Consider the following 14,447-nt stretch of genomic DNA (forward strand, 5'->3'; position numbering starts at 1 on the left):
TCTGATTGATGGTATCCTTTGCCTTACAGAAACTTTCAGCTCCATGAAGTCCCATTTATTAACTATTGATCTTAGTGCCTGTGCTGTCAGTGCTCTATTCAGAAAGTCTTCTATGGCCCAATGTGTTTAAGGCTCTTCCCAACTTTCTCTTATATCAGGTTCATTGTATATGGTTTTATGTTGAGGCCCTTGGTTGTGCAAGGTGATAAACATGGATCTATTTTCATTCTCCTACATGAAGACACCTAGTTTAACCACCATCATTTGTTGAAATGCTGTCTTTTTCCTAGTGGGCACTTGTGGCTTCATTATTTAAAAAATTAAAATCAGGTGTCCATATGTGTTTGGATTTATGTTTGGGTCTTCAGTTAGATTCCACCAATCAATTTATTGACTAATGTGTCTGTTTTTATGCCAATATCAGCAAGTTTTTATGACTATATCTCTGTAATACAACTTGAAATCAGGGATGGAATACCTCCAGCAGTTCCTTTAATATTCATATGGTTTTAGCTATCCTGGGTTTTCTACATCTTCATATGAAGTTGAGAATTGTCCTCTCAAGGTCTGTAAAGAATTGTATTGGGATTTTGATGGGAATTGCATTGAATCTGTTGATGGCTTTTGGAAGGATTGCCATTTTTACTATGTTCATCCTACTAATCCATGAGCATGAGGGATTTGTTTTTACATCTTCTGATATCGTCTTCAATTTCTTTCTTCAAAGACTTGAAGATTTCATCACATAAGTCTTACATATGCTAGGTTAGAGTTATCCCTAGATATATTATTTGAGAATAATGTGAAAGGCATTGTTCCTTTAATTGTTTTCTCAGTCTGTCACTTGTATATAGGAGGACTATTGATTTTTTAAAGTTAATCTAGTATCTTACCAGTTTGCTAAAAGTCTTTCTCAGATGTAGAAGTTCCTTGGTGAAATGTCACACATGAACAAGAGAAAAGAGAATTCTGGGAAGTAGAAGGCTGGAGGGAGACACTGCCAGCCGCTGCCATGAGAAGCAACATGTAAAGATACCGGTAAGCCACAAGCCATGTGGCAAAGTATAGACTAACAGAAATGGGCTAAATATAAAGTAAGAGCGAGACAATGGTAAGCCTGAGCTAATGGCCAAGCAGTTTAAATAATATAAGTGTCTGTATGATTATTTTATACATGGGTTGTGGGACCGCAGGGCTTGGTGGAACCTGGAGAGAAGCTCTCCATCTACACACACACACACACACACACACACACACACACACACACACACACACACACATTATTTACAGATGATATGAATCTGTAAATAATGATGCTGTGATGCTTTGACTTCTTCCTGTCTGATTTGTATCCCCTCAATCTCTTTTAGTTGTATTACTTGCTCTAGATAGAACTTCAAGTACTATATTGCACAGATATGGAGAGAGTGGACAGCCTTTTCTTGTTCCTGATTTTAGTGGAATTGCTTTGAGTTTCTCTCCATTTAATTTGATGTTGGATATAGGCTTGTTGTAAATTGACTTTGTTGTGCTTAAATCTGTTTCTTGTATTGATAATCTCTTCAGGATTTTAATCATTAAGCATTGTTGGATTTTTTCAATGGCATTTTCTGCAACTAATGAGATGATCATATGTTTTTTTTTCTTTCAGTTTGTTTGGTAAATTACATTTATTGATTCATATATTGAATCATCCATGCATTTCTTGGATGAAGCCTATTTGATCAAGGTAAATGATATTTCTAATGTGTTCTTAGATACAGTTTGGAGTTATTTTGTTGAGTTTTTTTGCATTTATGTTCAAAATTGAATTTGGTCTGTAGTTCTCTTTCTTTGCTGAGTCTTTATGTGGTTTGGGTATCTTGATAACTGTGGCCTCAAAAACTGAATTCAGAAATGCTTCTTCTGTTCTGTTTCTGTTTCATGTAATAAGTTGAGGAGTATTTGACATTAAGTATTCTGTGAAAGTCTGGTAGAATTCTGCATTAATTCATCTGGCCCTGGCACATTTTTTTTTTTTTTTGGTTGTAAGACTTTTAATGACTGCTTTTATTTCAATAGGGATATTAGGTCTATTTAAATTATTCATCTGATCTTGATTTCACTCTGGCAAGTGATACCTATTGAAAAATTATCAATTTCTTTTAGATTTTCCAATTTGATGGAGAAAGGTTTTTTTTAAAAGTATATCCTTATTTCCTTGGTATATGTTGTTATGTCACCCTTTTTATTTCTGATTTATTGAATTGAGATAGTTGCTCTCTGCCATTTGGTTAGTTTGTATAAAGGTTTTTCTACCTTACTGATACTCTCAAAGGACCAACTCTTTTTCATTGATTCTTTGTATCAGCCTTGAGTTTTATTATTTCTTGCTATCTAGTCCTCTGTGGTGTGCTTATTTCTATTTTTTCTAGAGATTCCAGATGTATTGTTAAGTTTTTGCTATAAGATCTTTCCATTTCTATTTATGTAACCACTTATTGGTAAGAACTTTCTTCTTAACTGCTTTTATTGTGTGAAATATATTATGTGCCCAGGATCACATACCTACTTCAAGACTCAGAGAATACAAATGAAGAGAGGGATGGTAGATTTTGAAGTGCCAGAGATCAAGGGAGATTGTTTTGAAATAATCTTTTCTGGAGGTAATAAGGCAATTAAGGTACAGCAATTGTGGTTTCCTACACATAATCTAGATAGTACTGCTACGTAGAAAGTGGCATTCAAGAGCTCTTATCCCTAGCTGAGAGGCTATGGCAGTTGATGGCCACCTAGGCAGGAAGAGTCAAATGTCTTCAGTGATATAACTTGTGATATGTTACCCATGGTCTAGTAGATGGTGTCTGTGTTAGGGTGAATGAAAATGGCTCCCATAGACCCAGAAGGAGTGTCACTATTAGGAGTTGTGACATTGTCGGAGGAAGTGTGTCACCGGGGTTGGGCTTTGAGGTTTCAGTAGCTCAAACCTAGTGATTTATTCTTTCTTTCAGCTACCACCAATCCAGATCTAGAATCTCAGATACTTTTTCAGCACCATGTCTGCCTGCTTGCTGCCCTATTTCTTCCAATGATAAACCTCTGAACTTAAGCCACCCCAATTAAATTTTTTCCTTTATAAGAGTTGCTATGGTCATGGTGTCTCTTTACAGCAACAGAAACCCTAACTAAGTGCTTCATACCCATATGCATACAAATAGACATAATTGGACTTGTTTTGTTTTGTTTTAGTATTTTTTTAAAGAACATATAATGTTGGGAAGGAGATGTAAGGAGTATAGGAAAAGCACAGGGAAAGAACAGGAGTTAATATACCTATATATGTATGTATATTTATGTATGAATGTATGTATAAAATTACCAAAGGTTTGCAACAAATGTGTTGACTAACATTTTCATTGTTAGCTGATTGCTGTGATAGCAGAGCAAATGACTGCAAGGTATTTTGTTGGACTTTGGGGCAGTTCCAGTGACAATCTGAAAGCTAAGATTTTACTTGTGTCCTCTTTACCACTTTGCTTCCCACCCATCCCTTGCAACAGACTAAGATTATAATGAGAAGCAGGGTGTGATCCTAAATGATAAAGAGATATGTTTGTGAGTCCTGTGATTTGAAACACCTGCAGCAGTGTTCCTGAAGGCACCAGCTCTGTGCCTATTTACTGAAGGAGTAAGTTGGTTTACCAGATTCTGAAATGAAAAACAAGATATTCTTGCTGGACTACAGAGCATTGCAGTTCCCTTCAGCCAAAACCTCTGCCAGCCTTTTCTACCCACATAGAGATGGAGACCCTTCTAGCACCAAGTTAAAAACACAAACACTAGTTACCACCACATTTTAATGCTTTGTTTTTCTCTACTGCAGTCTTGTTTACCTAGGCTGGACAACTAGGCTCACCCCAAAGCCTCCAGTTGGTATTTCTTCACCAATCACCCTGTGTTAAATTATTCTTGTGATTCTTAGATTAATATGGACATGGTTACACAATATCAAAATCACTTAAGGTTGGCCTGAAAATTCTAAGTGGTACTACATCAAACCAACACATTTTTTGTGAGGGCTTGGCACTTGACAGAGAGATAAATGGATTGTCATGGAGGAAAAAAATCTCATTCTTTTTTTTCTCCTTTTTAAAATTATATTTGTGTTTTAATTTTACAGATCACCATGGGTTCCCCTGTCCTCCCCCCTCCCGCCCCTGTCCCCACCTTCCCCTCATCCCCTCCCATCCATTCCCATCTCCTCCAGGGACAAGACTCCCCTGGGGATTCAATTCAACCTGGTGGATTCAGTACAGGCAGGTCCAGTCCCCTCCTTCCAGGCTGAGCAAAGTGTCCCTGTGTAAGCTTGCTCATGCACTAAGGACAGGTCCTGGTCCCACTGCCTGGGTGCCTCCCAAACAGTTCAAGCTATTCAATTGTTTCACTTATCCAGAGGGCCCGATCCAGTTGGGGGCTCCACAGCTTTTGGTTCATAATTCATGTGCTTCTATTAGTTTGGCTATTTGTCCCTGTGCTTTTCCAGTCTTGGTCTCAACAATTCACACTCTTACAGTCCCTCCTCTTTCTCGACACTTGGACTCCTGGAGCTCCACATGGGGCCTGGCCGAGGATCTCTGTATCCACTTCCATCAGTTATTGGATGGGAGTTCCAGCAGCTGGAGAGATGGCTCACCCATTAAAGGCTAGGCTGACAACCAACAATCTCATTCTTTATGATTGCAAAAGTATTAATGCTTTCAATACTTTAGCTCATCTGTGATTTCTTTGTGTTGCTTTCAAACTCTTTTTACCTTGAACTTTTGTGCTCTTAATGACACTAATATCTTTTTATGAATGAGATTAGAGAAATGTGTAGTGAACAATTTACATATTACATGAAAGTCTTGCTACTCTATACTCTGGCCTAGAAGGTGCCTAGCATCTAATGAGGAACTGGAAATGGATCACCAGGAAGAACACATATGTACTCAATAATATTCACTCTCCTAAGAATGTTTTGAAAGATAAAGAATATTTCAGACAGTGTCATTCATTGCAAGAAAAAATAATGTGTATGAAGATGTTAGCATGTTAGAAGAAGATGTCTTTAATGCAAAAGAAAATGTGAGTTAGGAAGGACATTTCTTTTTTCTTTTCTTTCTTTCCTTCCTTCCTTCCTTCCTCCCTCCCTCCCTCCCTCCCTCCCTTCTTTCTTTCTTTCTTTCTTTCTTTCTTTCTTTCTTTCTTCCTTTCTTTGAGACAGGGTTTCTCTGTATACCTTTGTGCCTTTCCTGGAACTTGCTCTGTAGCCCAGGCTGGCCTTGAAATCACAGATTCACCTGCCTCTGCCTCCCAAGTGCTGGCATTAAAGGCATGTGCCACCACCACCCGACTGGAAGGACATTCCTTATTCTGTAATTTCAGTTATATATAAATAAGTTTGCTTGTCACTAATTTCTTTGTTAGAGTTTTGCTATTTCTTATTTGAAATATTTTTATTTATTCTTTGATAATTTCATACATGTATATAATGTATCTTGATCATATCCACCTCACAGTTTCCTCTCTCATTCCCCTGTGCTCCCCCAATATGATTAATTTTTTTATTAACACATTCATCCCAATTAGTGGTGTTACATGATGTGGGGTCACCCAACTGTGCTTGGGCAACCTACCAGCGGGGTGGTGGTGGTGCATGCTTTTAATCCCAGCACTAGGGAGTCAGAGCCAGGTGGATATCTGTGAGTTCAAGGCCAGCTTGGTCTACAGGCCAAGACCTAGGACAGGCACCAAAACTACACAGAAAAATCCTGTCTTAAAAAAAAAAAAAAAAAAAAAAACAGAAAAAAATTACTCCTCCCCTGTAAGCTGTTACTGACTGCCAATAGCTCCTCAGCTAAGTGTAGGACTTCCTAAGCTTCTCCCCACCCATGCTGGCATGTTGACTGGCTTGATCTTGTGCAGCAAGTATGGCTACTGTGAGTTCATAAATGCAATGGTCATATCGTGTTTTGAAGACAGTCAGTCCTTCCAGTTCTCCACATCTTCCATTCTTTTTGACCTCATCCCCATTGATGATATTCTCTGAACCTTGGGAGTGGGAATACATACAGATACCCCACGGAGAACTGAGCATTCACTGTCATTAGATCTCTAAACTTTGACCAGGTGTGAGTCTCTGCACCATTAACTTACTTTTCTAATTCAGTAGTTGGCAACAGGATTGATGATTTTCTAGGAGCTGTTAGCTAAAAATTCTCTTGGTCTCTCAAGTTAGTCTCCCAAGTGGGGAATGATCATAAGGTCCCAGATGTTATATCATTATGGTTGGTTTTGGTGTCAACTTGCTACAAATTAGAATCAACTGTGTAGGGGGCTTCACCTGAAGAGTTGTCCTGATTACCTTAAATTGATGTGGAAAGACCCACTACATATATGGGTGGCACCTTCTGGTAGCTGTCCAGATAAAAAGGGCACAGCACAAGGAATATCATTTTGCTTACTTGGCCTTCCTTCTTGCTGCTGTGATGATTGACCCTGTTGTTACTGGTGCTGACACTTTGTCTGATATCAGAACCAGCATTTCCTGGCTCCCATAGTGGACTAAGGACCAATAGTTTTCTGTGAGTTTCTGGTACCAGATTGGTACTTCTGGGGCACCTAGCCTTGTCCATCTAGAGACTACTGGGTTGTTCTTTCCAGTAAGAGACAGCTATTGTGGGACTAATGATTTTGTACTCTGGGGTCTTTGCCTATAGTATCTCTCCACCGAAAAGTAAAGTTTTTGAAGAAGAGAATGTGTCTTATTCACCTTTGTTTACCTTGTAGAACTATTTCAAGGCCCATCATATCTCAAAGTATTTGTTGAATAGATTAATATTGCATCTTTAATTCATTTGGTAACATTATCGACTTGTAGAAGAATTTAAACAAAAGCGTATTGCTACAAACTATAGATTATTTATTTACTTACTATGATAAAATTAATTTAATTTTGTATCTCTGTCAGGCTCTTCAGACATTGGAATATATTCACAGATGAGAAAAACAGGTTAATAGAGTTTACAGTACTGAGAGAGATGGACACAAAATAAACTCCCAGTACATATGGAGTGTGGGATGTTGAGATTGGGCAGACCAATTGGTGCTGCAAAAACAACTATCTTAAGGGCATGGCAGTGTAGTAATGAATCAGGAATGTGGCACAGAGGTAGGGAGTCTGAACAGTGAAAGAGAAGTTAGTGAACAAAGGTAGCCACTTGTGAATTTCACCCAACGTAGAAGAAGTAGATGCTACTGGTATTGTACTGAATTTGAAAGGCATAAAAGATGGAGAGGAAAAGAATGATTCTGAAAGTTCCTGGCTTTCTCAATTGGGTGAATAATGGTGTCATTTCCACAAATAAGGGCTAAAAATACTTGAGCAGATTTGTGTTGGGTAGAAGGAGTTCGTTCAGTTTAGTATGTGGTAAATTTGGTCTAACAGGGATCTATAAAGGTTGTGAACAGTAGAGTCAAGGAAGCAGGTATGATGGATGCTTAAGGGCTCTGTCTGGTTAGTGTTTCCAATGTTCAAATCTTTGGCCCATTGAGGCCTCAGTACTAAGCCCTATGTCAAAGTCATCCCTAGGTTTAAACATGGAAAATAGCTCATGATTCTGAATTGCTCCTTTGAGTTCACATGATGCTAGAAATCTTAATACATCAGTGATTCTTTTTCTTTGTGGTTTTTCAAAAGACAGCTCACCATCAATATTTTATAGATTAGGTAGTGGAGACCCAGAGTTGTAGTCACTTTCCCATACCTTATTCAGCCCCAGAGCAGGAAATTGAATGCAGGTGTCTTATGACTATGAATCATTTCTTTAATATTCTTGAGATCCATGCACTTCTTCATATATAATCTTGTTGAACCTTAGACAATCTTTCTGGCAGCTGTTACATTCTCAGCTGACCTACTGAACAACCAGAGACTATGTAAATGTGGTGGTTTGTTAGTGGTGAACTGACACCTTCTGAGGCCCCAGGATTCCTATTGTGCCCCACTTGGTTACACATTGCTTCTGAAGACAGGGTCAAATCTGGAGGCTCATCCTAGAGAATGGGAAACTGAGCTAGAGGTACATGCAAATGCATCAAAATAACACCAAGGTGTTATGGATGACAGCAACAGGGACAAGCTTTCCTGAGTCATTCTTTAGGATGTAGTGGGCTTTTCAGAACTTACCTTGTAATGATACTAAAAATTGAACAGAATATTAATAAGAATCAAAGGAGTCTTGGCCTCTGCATTTGTAAACTGCAGTTTGAATTAATTGGTCCTGGTATCTCTCCATACTGCTTCTTGAAATAGATAAAAATTCTGATGTCTCTCATATACTTTTTCAATTAACTAATGAGACCATCCCCTTCCATTTTTTTGCAGAGCATGCATTCATCAGACATCCACAAAACAGTCATATAATTCAGAATTGGCACTCCTTTTCCAAAAATGCCTAATTTCTAGGTAACACTATTATCTTAATTGCCTGTACAGTATATAATGTACCAACAAGAAGCAAACAGCATCAAATAACATATTCCTATTTGAATTACTTCTGCCTCCTAAGAGTACAGAAGCAATGCTGAATAACACACAGTATTAACCAGGGTCTGTTTCATAGCTCTTTGCTTAAAGGCAGGTTTTACAGTAGAATATCACAAGGCACTGTTGGACAGCATCCATTTTGTTCCTTATTTCACTCAAACAGACAGAGGGATTAAAATTTCTTTAAAAAGATGAATATTTTAGACAGTTGCTTCCGGTAGGACAGAGAGATAATAAATTTGACTTATTTTCTCAGAGAACAGTAAAAATCATACAGTCTCTTCCTGGAGAGAATTTCTGTAAATCAGTCTATCTCTCTTGGATAGCTTTGTACCTGAGGATACTAGGGAAGATAAATGGAAATTGCATATGGTTGGGGTTGACCTATTGACCCTCATCCAGTCTCATTCTGAGGAGAAGATACTTCTCCTAACAACAACCTAAAAAAATAAACAAACAAATAAAATGTTTTCATTCAGAAAGAACAAGATGCCCTTATAGTTAGAAGCTGCCAATTCTTCCTACAGCTGAGATGGATGTAATACAATGATTTGATTACTTAAAGCATAACTGAGATTTGAATTTTAAGATAATGATATAATCATTCATAATTTGAGTTCATTGTTATTAAATCATAGTATTTTCATTTCAAATATTTTATAGCACTATCACATTATCACTGGACCACCACATTACCAAACCGGGAATGGGTGCTAAGCCTCTGAATGCTTAAACTAAGCTCACAGATAACTGATATACAAACTGTTAAATGAAAGAGTCATGAAATTATGAAAAAGCATAAATATGGTCATTTTTAATTGCATGGACTGTTTCATGCAAAACTTCCTGTCAATCATTGGTAATTTCCACCTTTCATAAGAGCTCTCTGTTGGGCTGGAGAGATGGCTCAGAGGTTAAGAACACCGACTACTCTTCCAGAGGTCCTGAGTTCAATTCCCAGCACCCACATGGTGGCTCACAACCATCTGTAATGAGATCTGGCACCCTATTCTGTGTACATAATAAATAAATCTTTAAAAACAAAAAAGAGCTCTCTATCTTGATCAGCTTCTGCAACTTTAGTGTGAGAGGTACTACACTTCCTTGACTCAATTTTATCTCCAGGCTCTAAATTGTAGGTTTATTGTTACTATCAGTGATACTCCTTTTAAAATTCTCTTTTCAATAATATCACTGTGTTGATTAGTGTTTGTCAACTACATGCAAACTTGAGTCACCTCAAAAGAGGTAACATCAACTGAGGAATTGCCTCCATCGGATTGCCTGTAGGGGCATGTCTGTAGGGCATTTTTATGACTAATAACTGTTTAGGAAAGCCCAGTGCACCCTGGGCAGCAACACCCCTAAGAAGATAGACTTGGGTAATATAGACAGAATGAGCAAGCCATGGAAAGTAAGCCAGCAAACACCATTCCTACATGGCCTCTGCTTCATTTTCTGACTCCAGATTTCTGTCTAGAGTTCCTGCTTTGGTATTTCTTGATGATGTACAATTACTTGTCAACTGAATGATGTTTTTCCTCCCCAAGGTGCTTTGGTCAGTGTCTTATCACAGCAACAGAGAAACCTAGCATGGACAATTATTGTTGATTTACAAATATTATGGATTTTTGAAGGTTTTGTTGCTGTGGGTAGTGGTGGTGGTGATCAAATGCTGCACCTTGCATAAGCAAGTCAAATTCTCCACTAGTAAACCAGATCGTTAGTGCACAAAAACAATACTGTTGATTTTGATATGTCAATCTTGTACACTCAAAATTTACTGAACTCAGTTCCCATAATGTTTTACTGCCATCTTCAGACTTTTCTATATTTCTATATATCTTACATTTGCAAATAACAAAAATTTGACTTTTTCCCATTTGTTTTAGTTCTTAAACTGTTTTAATTGTCTGGCTAAGGCTTCTAGTACTATTTTAGATTCAATGTATAATAGTGGAAATCCTTTTCTTCTTTCAGACATTAGAAGGGAAATTATTTCATATCTTTCAGCTTTTCTCCATCCACTGTGTAGACTTTACTATCTTGATCTATGCTCATTCTATCCCCAATTTTTTCATACTTTTTAATCACAAAAAGTTATTGAATTAAAAGTGCCTTTTTCATGTAGATCTCATCCATTTCTCTGTCATTGGGTGATCCCTATATCTTTCCTAGGGACCCGTTTTCTAGGTAGCCTCCCTGGCATTGTGTAGCAGTCTAGTCATCTTTGTTTTACATCTTGTATCCTACTATAAGTGAGTACATACAGTGTTTGTCTTTCTGAGTCTGACTTACCTCACTCAGGATGATTTTTTCTAGATCGATCCATTTGCCTGCAAACCTCATGATGTCATTGTTTTTCTTTGCTGAGTAGTACTCCATTGTGTATATGTACCATATTTTCTTTATCCATTCTTCAGTTGAAGGGCATCTAGGTTGTTTCCAGGATGAGAGTGGGAGTAATGAAGGGCAAGGTTCGAGGGAAAGAGAACTTAGGGAAGCAGGAGATCCCAGCTGGATCAAGAACAGAAAGGGAGAATGAGGAATAACAGACCATGATAAATGAAGGCCACATGAGAACAGGAAGAAGCAAAGTGCTAGAGAGGTCCCCAGAAATCCACAATGATACATCCACTGTAGACTACTGGCAATGGTGGAGAGGAAGCCTGATCTGACCTAGTCTGGTGATCAGATGGCCAAACACACTAACAGTTGTGCTGGAACTCTCATCCAATAACTAATGGAAGTGGATACAGAGATCCTCGGCCAGGCCCCATGTGGAGCTCCAGGAGTCCAAGTGTCAAGAAAGAGGAGGGACTGTAAGAGTGTGAATTGTTGAGACCAAGCCTGGAAAAGCACAGGGACAAATAGCCAAACTAATAGAAGCACATAAATTATGAACCAAAAGCTGTGGAGCCCCCAACTGGATCGGGCCCTCTGGATAAGTGAAACAGTTGAATAGCTTGAACGGTTTGGGAGGCACCCAGGCAGTGGGACCAGGACCTGTCCTTAGTGCATGAGCAAGCTTACACAGGGACACTTTGCTCAGCCTGGAAGGAGGGGACTGGACCTGCCTGTACTGAATCCACCAGGTTGAATTGAATCCCCAGGGGAGTCTTGTCCCTGGAGGAGATGGGAATGGAGGGGAGGGGCTGGGGGGAGATGGGGGCGGGGGCAGGAAGGGGGAGGACATGGCTGATGCGTAAAATAAAACACAAATATAATAGAAAAAAGTACTTTTTTCAAAATAATACTACAACTTTTGTCTTTCATTGTGTTGACTGATGTATTATATTTATTGACTGTGTATGTTGAACTAGCCTTGAATTTCTGGCATTAATTTGATTATGATGAATAAAATTTTGATATACTGTTGAATTTGATTTACTAATATATTGCTGAGTTTTTGACATCTATGTTTATTACAGATAGTGTTTTACAGTCTTCCCACCTTGTGTCTTTGTCTGATTGGGGTATCAATATGATTCTGCTCTTGTAGACTGAGTTTTGAAGAATTTTCTCCTTTCAATGTTTTATTATTATTATTATTAGGGAAGAAACTTGAGAATAAAACAAAAGTCTTATTATTAACATAGCAGCAGTTAGCCTAAACATAGAAGGAATTGTACTAATTATAGGAAATTCCTTTTCAACAGCTACTATAATTTTCTTTGCTTTCCCTACAAATTTTATTCAATGAATTTTAGTGAGGTGTATGTTAATATATGGCATAGAGATACTTGATTTCATTTAATGCAGCTTAATTCAATTCTATTCATTTGGTTTTACAAGGATGTATTTGTTCCAACTCAATAAGCATTGTGAGTTTTTACCATGATCCAATAATCTTACCTGGTATCTTTATTAACCCAGAAATAATATTACAATGTCACACTTTCACCAATGAAAACATATTGAAAATCAAACTATCATACATGGAGGAGAGAAATCAGATAAAATGTCAGAGAAAAACATAATCATAATTTGAAGTCTCTTGCTTAAGAAGGGAGAACTCCATTTTGTATGAAAAAGGGCATGCATAGGAAAAGAGAAGGACTAGGAAGTAGAGCCATAGACATCAACCCTAAAGCATTATAGTGATACAGTGTTTATAGAAGTGCATAATAATGTCTAATCCACATCAGTTACAAAGGGCAAAGTACATTCACAACAACACTGCATCCAAAATGAGGAAAACATGTGTCTATTTTTTATCTTTGCATTGTAATGATAGAAATATGATTCAAAAGTAATTATTTTTAAATAAGTCATATGGAATAGATCAAATAATAACCCCAAGTGGAAGTTTTACCTGTGGTAACTTTGAAACCAACCAGGAAAAATGGACTAAATGATGCTGGTGCGTTAGAAACAAAATATTATTTCATTTTAGGTCTTGGCCTGTGTGATGTCAAAGAACTTTTCTATGTCTACACACACACACACACACACACACACACACACACACACACACACACACACATTTTGTTCTTAGGTCTTTCAAGGTCAAGAATTCAAGCCCAAATTTCCTTGCTCTCAGTGAACTCTGACCTTCTGGATCTTTGCATTTACTATTTAGTCCCCAATTTTTTTCTGAAGCATTAGAAGATTTTTTTCATAACTATTTTATGTACAAGTTCATGAAGACTCATGATAACTATATTTTATTTTCTGTCATAAATTCCATGACAGGCTTGACTCATGAATTGGATTTAAGATGCTTTGCTGGAGATTAGCAGTCACTGTTGAGTCAAAGACCACCATGGTATTATAAGTGACTGACGCTTGAACTTGTTTGCCAGATTATCTTCTGTAAGATTATTACTTTCTCCTATATTTCTTTCAAATAAAATGTTATTAAAAATTTTTTAAAAACACTGACCATTCACAAAACCTAATCAATCCTAAGCTCTTCAAGTTTTTCTACAGTTGATCATAGCCAAGAGGCTCAGAAGCGATTCAAGTTTTTTTAGTCATGTGTCTTAATGTATTAAATGATTCAGAGACTATTCTAATGCTCGTAGAGCATGGCAGTTACTATTCATGCCATGGAATAACACTTATTAAAATAACTTTTTTCTAACCAAGACTGAAATCTCAACCAACCCACTCTGACAACATAGAATAACTACTCTACCCACCATAGGCTTCAATTCAAATCAATCAGAGTTTAAAATGTCCATACCTCACCTCAGGCCTGTTAAGTCTGTATAGGATTAATCCTGTACTGAAAAGAGCTCTAATGGGCAACCAGTGTTGATAACCATTGACTAACTTGAGATTTAGCCTATACTGTCTGTAGAAAAGTGGATGAGTAGTTAGGCAACTTGTCTAATCTTCATTTTCAAAAAATGAGTGAGCTATCAATATGAGAAGTTAGTAGCAGCAGAACATAACAAAAGATTAAATCAATGTACAAATGGCATTAGATATTCAGGCATGTAGAAAGATGGTTGGATGGAAGTCTAAATAGAAGGTATTCCAGTCTGAGGTCATATGGAAAAAGGAAGATTCTTAGGGAATGTAAGAATTCAGCATGGCTGGCATGCAGGAAAAGCAAAAGGTAAGTAGTGTGGTCTTGCTCTTTGTTCTTGTTCTTAGATCTGTAGCTTCAGTTCCTGTACTTGTTAGAAATATAGCCTCTCAGCCTTCAGTCCAAATGTTCTGTTAGGATGTTCAATTAAAGAAAACCAGGTGAAATTAGTTCTAAGCAAAGAGGCATCAGGAAATAACACTGGGCAGGTGAAAAGATGGATCAGAGGTTAAGACAACTTCATGTTCCTGTGGAGGACTAAAGTTCTTTTCGCAGCAGCTAAGTCAGATGGCTCACAATCACCAGAGACTCCAGCTCCAAGGGATCTCATGCCCTCTTCTGGGT

Source organism: Onychomys torridus, chromosome 6 (genome assembly GCF_903995425.1).
Source record: "Onychomys torridus chromosome 6, mOncTor1.1, whole genome shotgun sequence".
Classification (NCBI taxonomy): Eukaryota; Metazoa; Chordata; class Mammalia; order Rodentia; family Cricetidae; genus Onychomys; species Onychomys torridus.